Below are 8,441 nucleotides of genomic sequence, written 5' to 3' on the forward strand. Positions count from 1 at the left end.
AAATGGGTGTAGTTTAACCATAGTTCGGTAAAACTATTACAATTTGAAACGTTGATCTTCGGAAGAAAATAGAATTTTGGCACTACAACAGTGGTCACGGCGGTAATATAAAGGGGAATGGCCCTCTAAATACTAATTCCAGCAACAACGACGCTAACGTGCGCCTCTCACTCTCCTCGACAAATTCCATTAACGCCACCGTTTTCACTGCTTTTTCGTCTCCTCAGGTGTGCTTTATTCCCATCTCTCTATCTTTATCTCCCTTCTTCAGGCCTTATCTGTTATTTTTCAAAACCCTAGATTTTTTCCTTTTTCGAAATCTTATTCCCTAATTGGATTCCGTGCAGTAGAGGCAGAGTAGGACCAAGGCATTGACGATACCTTGTCTAAAACTCATTAACTGGGAGACAATCTTATCAATTTTAGCTGTAAATAGAAAAATTTTGGTGAATATTTAAGGATTTGACGAGGCTTGGAAATTTCGGTTGTTTTCTGGCTTTCGTTGCCTGTACGCAGGAATATTTTTATTCGAAATTATGAGCTTCGGGTTTTTTTATTATTGAAAGATGGGATGCGATGATTGTTCAAACTCCAAGGCAAGTCAACAACTGCAATTTGATTTGGGGAATGATGTTGAGCTAGGGTTAGAAAAGGTTTCATTACCAAATCCGTTGAACCTTAGGAAAAAGAAAATGGATGGTGACGGGGCTCTAAGAAAAGACTAAAGGTCACAGAGGCACAAGATGGGGCTGATTCAGATGATGATGAGCCCATTTTGTCTTTGTTGAAGTTAAGAAAACCTAAGAATTATAAGAAGGTTAAGGCTGGATTGGAAGGCAGTGGCAGGAAGTGCCAGAAGCGTGAAGTGGAGCAAGGTAAATTGTGGGCAAGTATGAGGAGGATTTGGGGGAATGAATGATACATTGGCGAGCTTCAGAAAGAAGTTAAAGGTTCCTAAGAAAGATATTGATCCGGGAGCAATGAGGGTAAGGAGTTATTCTTTGAATGAGTCTGTCGAGGCTGATGGAGTTTTGGATGGGAAATCTGTGTCAAAGACTGGTGTGTAGATCTGGATACTGGTGAGGACAAGTCGGATGTTGCCACAGATAAAGGTACTGAAAGAAAACGTACAGGGAAAGTAAGGAGATCCAAGATTGATTCAAAAGAAAAAAAACCCACTGAGGTTGATGGTGGATCCGGAGCTAAGAATGAGGAAGATCAGAATGAGAAGGCTTGTTGTCTGGGGTTGGCTCGATTCAGCATTTGGATGAGAAGTTGAAAGAACAATTAGCAGAGGTTTCTCACGAGGCACATCTGGTTCAGTAAGAAATCTTGCCCAAATTTGAGTTTGAAACAGAATCGCAAGGCTTCCCATCATGCTTCTGCTTCTAAGAATCCTAGAAATTCTGGTGATAATTCTCATTCTGTTTCTAGTTCTAGTTTCTCGCATTCATCCTCCAAAGAATGCAACACGGTTGAGAATCAAAGATTTGACCATAGTGTGTGTCAACAAGAGAACATTTTGGAACCAGGTGACATAAATGTCCAAAAGGGTCCTACAGAGGATCAATGTATGTCACCTAAAGTTTGTGACAAGGGCAGATATTGGCATTCCAACATTGAGCTCAGGGACAATTGTCCAGCAGTTGACCAGAGTAAACCAGATCGCAAAGGTTCACAACAAACTCTACATGCTTTGTCTCTGTCTGTTGTTGATTCACTGAAGATGGAAGAGACTTGCAGAGACATTCCAAATACTTGTGCTGAGGACAACTCTTTCGAAACCTCTGTTCACCCAAATCAACTTGTGGCCTTCATTCAGAGGTGCAACACTGGTTCGCATCAACCATCTGAAGATGCATGCCACGTGGTCAGTGTTGATTCTCCCACATCAACGCCCGATGAAAGTGAAAGTTTCCATGAAGATGCAGTCTCTCTTCCTAGTTCTGATAACAAACAGTAAGTCATTGATCATCCAGCGAGGTGGGCGCAATATTAAAAAGCGTAGACATGGTGATATGGCTTATGAAGGGGATGCTGATTGGGAGAATTTGCTAAATGAGCAAGTTTTTTTTGGAAATCAACAGTTTGCAGACAGTGATCGTTCTTTTAGAGCGAGAGAGAAGTTTAATGAGGCAGCAGTATCATCTGGACTGAAAGCTCGTGCTGTGGGACCTGTTGAGAAGATCAAATTTAAGGAGGTCTTGAAGTGTAGAGGTGGGGTACAGGAATATTTGGAATGCAGGTTTGTGATATGCATATGATTTTGTTTACTATGTATAATTATTATGAATGCGTTCGAGTATGGCATCTTTTCTGTGCTTCCATTTTGTTTTTGTTTTAAGCTATAAACTACAGTCATTAATTTCCTTGAGACCTTGTGTGCCAGCCTGCCAGGTAGCATCTTTTGTTGTAATTTTTATGATCTGGTTTGGCATCTCAACATAGAATTAGTCGTAAAATTTAAGGATTTGTATTTGGTTACTTTCTTTGATAGGAGTTGATAGGATTGACAGTTTCCAATATACTACCTTCAAAATTTTCTATTTCAAAAAGTTCTATTCTTCTCAATGGAATTTAATCACTGGCTGTTACAGGAATCATATCTTAGTCTTTGGAGTAAAGATGTTAACCGCATTTTGCCTCTTGTTGAATGCGGTGTTTAGTGACTCTCCGTCAGAAGGTGAACCACCCCGAGCTTCCCTAATTAGGGAAATATATGCATTTCTTGATCAGGGTGTAAGTGTTTACTCTCGAATGAACGAAAAATTATCGTATAAGTTTGTTGATGGATGATTTTTTCCATGAATTTCTAGTACTTGATATATTATGTTGGTCCTGAAAATTGGATAACCTCCTCTTTGCAGGGTTACATAAACTTTGGAATTGCTTCAAAGAAAGAGAAGGCAGGACATGGTGTTAAGGCCAATTATAAACTTCTCAAGGAAAGAAAAGAAGATGGTAATTCTTTGGCTTGTAATGCTGATTCAGAGGATGGTGTTGCCTTTATCCTTGGTCAAGTCAAGAATTCTGAAGCTTCTATGGAGGCAAAGAGTGGTGTTATAATTTATGATCAAACCAGGCATCTGTAGCCATAATAACCCAAAATTGCCTCATGTAAAAGAACAAGGGGAATGTACGAGTGATATTTCCCAGCAAATTGCAGCATCATTGCAAAACTAAACCCTGGATTGATTAGTTCGATGTTCCAAGTGCTGATCAATCTGATAATGCAATTGACATGGGAATAGCCCCTGTAGTAACTTCAGAAGAAAGGAATGACTCACAGTATGTTCAGTCTGCAACTTATGATAACCCCGATAGGAATCATCACCTGCAGGGTGATTCAGAGGCCAGAAAGAACATCATAGTTATTGGAGCTGGTCCTGCTGGATTGACTGCTGCACGCCACTTAAACGTCAGGGATTTTCTGTAGTTGTACTTGAGGCTAGGATAGGATAGGAGGTCGTGTTTATACTGATCACTCCTCTCTTTCAGTACCTGTGGATCTTGGGCTAGCATTATTACTGGAGTTGAGGCTGATGTATCACTAATAGAAGGCCTGATCCTTCCTCGTTGATTTGTGCACAGTTGGGGTTAGAGTTGACTGTGCTGAATAGTTCCTGTCCTCTTTATGACATTGTGTGTGGTGAAAAGGTTCCTGCTGATCTGGATGATGCTCTGGAAGCTGAATACAATAGTATCTTGACGACATGGTATTTCCTTGTTGGTCAAAAAGGTAAAAAAACAATGACTATGTCTCTTGAGGATGGTTTAGAATATGCCCTAAAAAAGCATCGCATGGAAGAAATAGGAGCATATATTGAAGAAAAAGAATCACATTCTTCAGTTGATGCTTTCTTTGATTCCAAAGCAAGCAATGTCTATGGAAATTGTTTTGGAAGAAAATGTTCTGAACAGGCTTTTGAGTCCCTTGAGAGAAGGGTTATGAATTGGCACTATGCCCACTTGGAGTATGGCTGTGCTGCTTCGCTTAAGGAAGTGTCTCTTCCCAACTGGAATCAATGAGTTTATGTGGATTTGGAGGAGCCCATTGTATGATTAAAGGGGTTATAGTAAGGTGGTTGAGTCTCTTGGTGAAGGACTTCTAGTCCACTTGAACCATGTAGTCACAAATATTGCATACGGCCCAAAGGACCCGGGGATGGATAATAGTCATCGTAGGCAGGTCAAAGTTTCCACATCAATGGCAGTGAGTTTTTCAGGGAATGCTGTGCTCATCACTGTGCCACTTGGTTGCTTGAAAGCAGGGGCCATAAAATTTTCTCCTCCACTGCCCCGATGGAAACAATCTTCCATACAGCAGCTTGGTTTGGAGTGCTTAATAAGTTGTTTTGGAATTCCCAGAAGTGTTTTGGGATGATTCTGTGGATTACTTTGGAGTGACTGCTGAGGAAACAATAGTAAGGACATTGCTTTGTTTTGGAATGTCCGGAAAACTGTTGGGGCTCCTGTTCTTATAGCCTTAGTGGCTGGTAAGGCAGCTATTGATGGTCAAAGTATGAGCTCATCTGATCATGTTAACCATGCTGTAATTATCTCCGTAAACTTTTTGGAGTGGCTTCAGTTCCTGATCCTGTTGCCTCAGTTGTGACTGATTGGGGCAGGGATCCTTTCAGCTATGGTGCTTACTCCTATGTTGCCATTGGTGCATCTGGAGAGACTATGACATGTTGGGCAGCCTGTTGAGAACTGCTTGTTTTTTGCTGGAGACCACCTGCAAGGAGCATCCTGACACAGTTGGTGGTGCAATGTTGAGTGGACTTCGGGAAGCCTGCGATTAATTGACATATTTACCACTGGAAATGATTATACAGCTGAAGTAGAGGCAATGGAGGCTGTACTGAGACAATCAGAATCAGGAAGGGATGAAGTTAGGACATAATAAAGAGACTCGAAGCAGTTGAACTTTCTAATGTCTTGTACAAAACTCTTTCGGAGCTCGGGTTTTGAGCAGGGAAGCCTTACTACGGGACATGTTCTTTAATGTGAAAACCACTGCAGACGATTGCATCTGGCCAAAAAGCTGTTGGGGTCTCCCAGTTGAATCCTTGAAATCCTTTGCTGGGACAAGGGAAGGGCTTACCCATTGAACTCGTGGATGCTGTATTATTCCTTGTCATGATTTATTGTCTATACTTGTTTCCTAATATGCATTTGTTCGAATAATGCATATATTTAGTGGCATTAAATAATGACTTTGATGTTTATTGTGTTCATTTTTGAATTTATAGGATTCAATGGGTAAAGATGGGACTCAATTGTTGCGCCATTGTGTTCGTCTTCTTGTGCTTGTTTCAACTGATCTACTTGCGGTTCGTTCTCAGGTACTTGTTTATATTGTGCTATCACATAATTTTGTCATTCATAATGCATTTGCATGGTATGTGAAGTTTTTACATGTGAATTTATGTTGCTTTTCCACGAAGTAGTATCTGATGAATAAAATTGACTAAGATGACATTTTTATTAATAATTGTTTTTTAGGCATAGGGAAAACCGTGAAGGAAAAAATATGTGTGCATACAAGTCGTGACATACGTGCTATAGCAAACCAGCTGGTTAATGTTTGGCTTGAAGTCTTCCGCAAGGCAAAAGCTTCTTCAAAGAGAAAATCCCTTAAAGATCCAGCTTCAGGAAAGCCACCTCTACACTCAGGACATGGTGCTTCCGAAAATAAAGCAATCTTGCAAGACACTTTTTCTGCTGGAAACCAGTATCCTTTCGGTATGAAAGAGAATGGAAAATCAGTTGACAGGAGGTGGAAGCTGTCAACCGAGGGATGTCAGGTAGAGCAGGCTGCCTTGCTGCTGAAGCAGCTGCCCGAGCTGCAGCAAAAGCAGCTGCAGAGGTATGTCTTTCTTAAATCTACAGTGGCATATCAATATTTATGCATTGTCCCTGAACAACTGTTACTTGGATGCCACATTGCAGAAGGCTTTATTTGTGCTTTTTGATGTTTGGTTTTATCTTGTTCCCCTTCAAAACACAAGATTTATATAGCTTCCCTTGTTTTGTGTTAACGCTTTCAACATGTAGCCTTCTCATATGCTCTTTAAAATGTTTTGCACTGTGAAAGAATTGAATGCATGCTTCTTCTTCTTTTTTTTTTTTTTTGCTATCAGGTTGATATCATTAGTTGATAGACTGAAAATTTGGATAACTTGTCATTGTATTGAGCATTAATTTGAAAATGAAAAGAGTTGCCTAGCAGTGTATTACAATCATGTCATTCATGTAATTTTGTTTTTTTTTCTTCAATAAAAAATTCCTTTCTTCTTTTCTTTTCTGCTATATCGTGGACTTGTGTTCATAAAGAGATTAACAATTGTACTCTGCAGGCACTTGCATCCACAGAAGCCAACTGCAACAAATTGCTGCAGCTTCCTAAGATTCCATCTTTTCACAATTTGCCAGAAGGGAGCAATATGCACAAATGGATGAAGGAAATGGCCTGATGGTGCTTTAGGAAGACAAGATTGTATATCAAAATAGACTCTAGGAACTGCAGAGTTAGGGACTGGTCTGTTGATTTCTCTGCTACTGTGTTACCTTGACAGTTCTGGAATGTCAGCAGATAACCTGTCTCAGAAGAGCCACTTGAAACTTAGTGAGCACTCTGGAGAAAGTTTGGCTGTGGACAGCAGTATTTAACAAAAGCATGGGTTGATACTGCTGGTAGTGGTGGGATTAAGGATTATCATGCCATTGAGATGGCAGTCTCAAGCAGCTGCTGCTGATCCGGATTTCTTCCATCCTACAAATTTCAAGGATGAGGAAGATTCAAATACTAGTTCAAGGCAACCAACCTGGAAGCATGATGGACGAGCTAATGAGAGCTCCATCTCCCAAGTATCTGTAAACAAGGAACGATTTGGTAACCATCCTCGAGGAGCTGATCGTATTAAACAAGCTGTTGTTGATTATGTTGCGTCATTGCTAATGCCCCTTTATAAGGCAAGAAAATTGATAAGGACGGGTACAATCAATAATGAGAAAACTGCAACAAAGGTTCCTTTTCTCTTCTCTCTCTTTCATTTCTTTTGTTTCACTCATTCGCTCTAGACTTCTTTTCTATCTCTACTTCCAGTCTGGTCTTAGGCTTCTGTCATCTTACCAGGTAATGGAGCAGGCAACAGATGCAGAGAAAAACATGGTTGTTCCTGAATTTCTTGATTTCAAGCGCAAAAATAAGGTATGCACATGCATTATGTCCTGCATTAGGTTATATTTATTTATGCAGTCTACCTATAGAGTTGTTGGTTTTCACTTCTTTTTTTCTCCCCAGTTCTAAAGATTCTCTGATGCACATTATTGGCTTCGTAATTGTGAATGATGATATAGCTAGGGCATTATTGCTTTTGTTAAGTTTCATTTGTACATTACTTTGATTTATGATTTCTTATTATTATAGTTTTGTCGCAATTATTGTAATGATCTTTTAACAAAATTACTAAACTGAATACTCTTACTTTCACTTTTACTTGAGGACACTGTGGAGTTTTTGAAAACTGTATATTAATGGTCTTACTGACTACAAGCTTAATATGATGCCTTTGATATGCAGATTCGTCCCTTTTGTAGACAAATTGATTGAGAGGCACATGTCAACGAAGCACATCATGAACCATGATGTTAAGGATCGACTAGTTATGCTTTATTGGTTTTCTCTACAAGACCTAAAAGGCTCTATGCTTGAGTTCACTGCCTTAAATATGGTGATGCTGGAAAGAGTTATACACTGCAGTTCTTGACCTAGGTCATCGAACAAAAGACATGGTTCACTGCCTTGTAATCTTGATTGACCCTCAAAAGCGAATCAGAAGCTCAAGTTGGAACATTATTGCAAAGTTTATCGGAACAGTACTGGAAAATGGTAGAAGCCTTTTGGATGTTAAATTGCCTTCGTTCATAAATGAGATCAATGAAAGTGCAGTGGCTATCCATCGCTTCTGTATTGTGGGAAAGTGAGTGGCATTGAAGATAACATCAAGATCCTTGTATATTGGCACAAAGGCATACATGAAAGGGTGGTAGTCAAGAGCCAAAATTTTATTCTCGGATTCCCACAGATGAGACATTACGTGTCTTTTCTTGTTTTTTGATTTGTACAGCTTAGTTTCTTTTAGTGATGACAACATATGAGATTGTCTATCTGGAAATACTGCAACATTATCCCGAATTTTTAATTGAGCATCATTGCTAACTTCAATTTCTTTCTTCAAATCTCATTGAAGGAATGATTGATTTGCACGCATTGAAGGAATGATTGATTTACATGCATGGAACGAATCTGAGGGACAATACTACATTCTTTGTAGTGGTTTGAGAGTGCTTCTGGTTTTACATATTATTATTTTTTTGGGGGGGGGGGTGTTGAACTGCTGCATGCATTAGTACATGAAATATCTTCATTCCAA

At 39.7% G+C, this 8,441-nt stretch overlaps 1 pseudogene; it reads left to right on the top strand.

Moving 5' to 3' along the window:
- Positions 1 to 245: 245 nt before the first annotated feature.
- Positions 246 to 7,618, top strand: LOC120209289 (annotated as a pseudogene).
- Positions 7,619 to 8,441: the final 823 nt, after the last annotated feature.

The sequence above is a fragment of the Hibiscus syriacus genome, unplaced genomic scaffold (assembly GCF_006381635.1).
Source record: "Hibiscus syriacus cultivar Baekdansim isolate YM2019G1 unplaced genomic scaffold, ASM638163v2 tig00018586_pilon, whole genome shotgun sequence".
NCBI lineage: Eukaryota > Viridiplantae > Streptophyta > Magnoliopsida > Malvales > Malvaceae > Hibiscus > Hibiscus syriacus.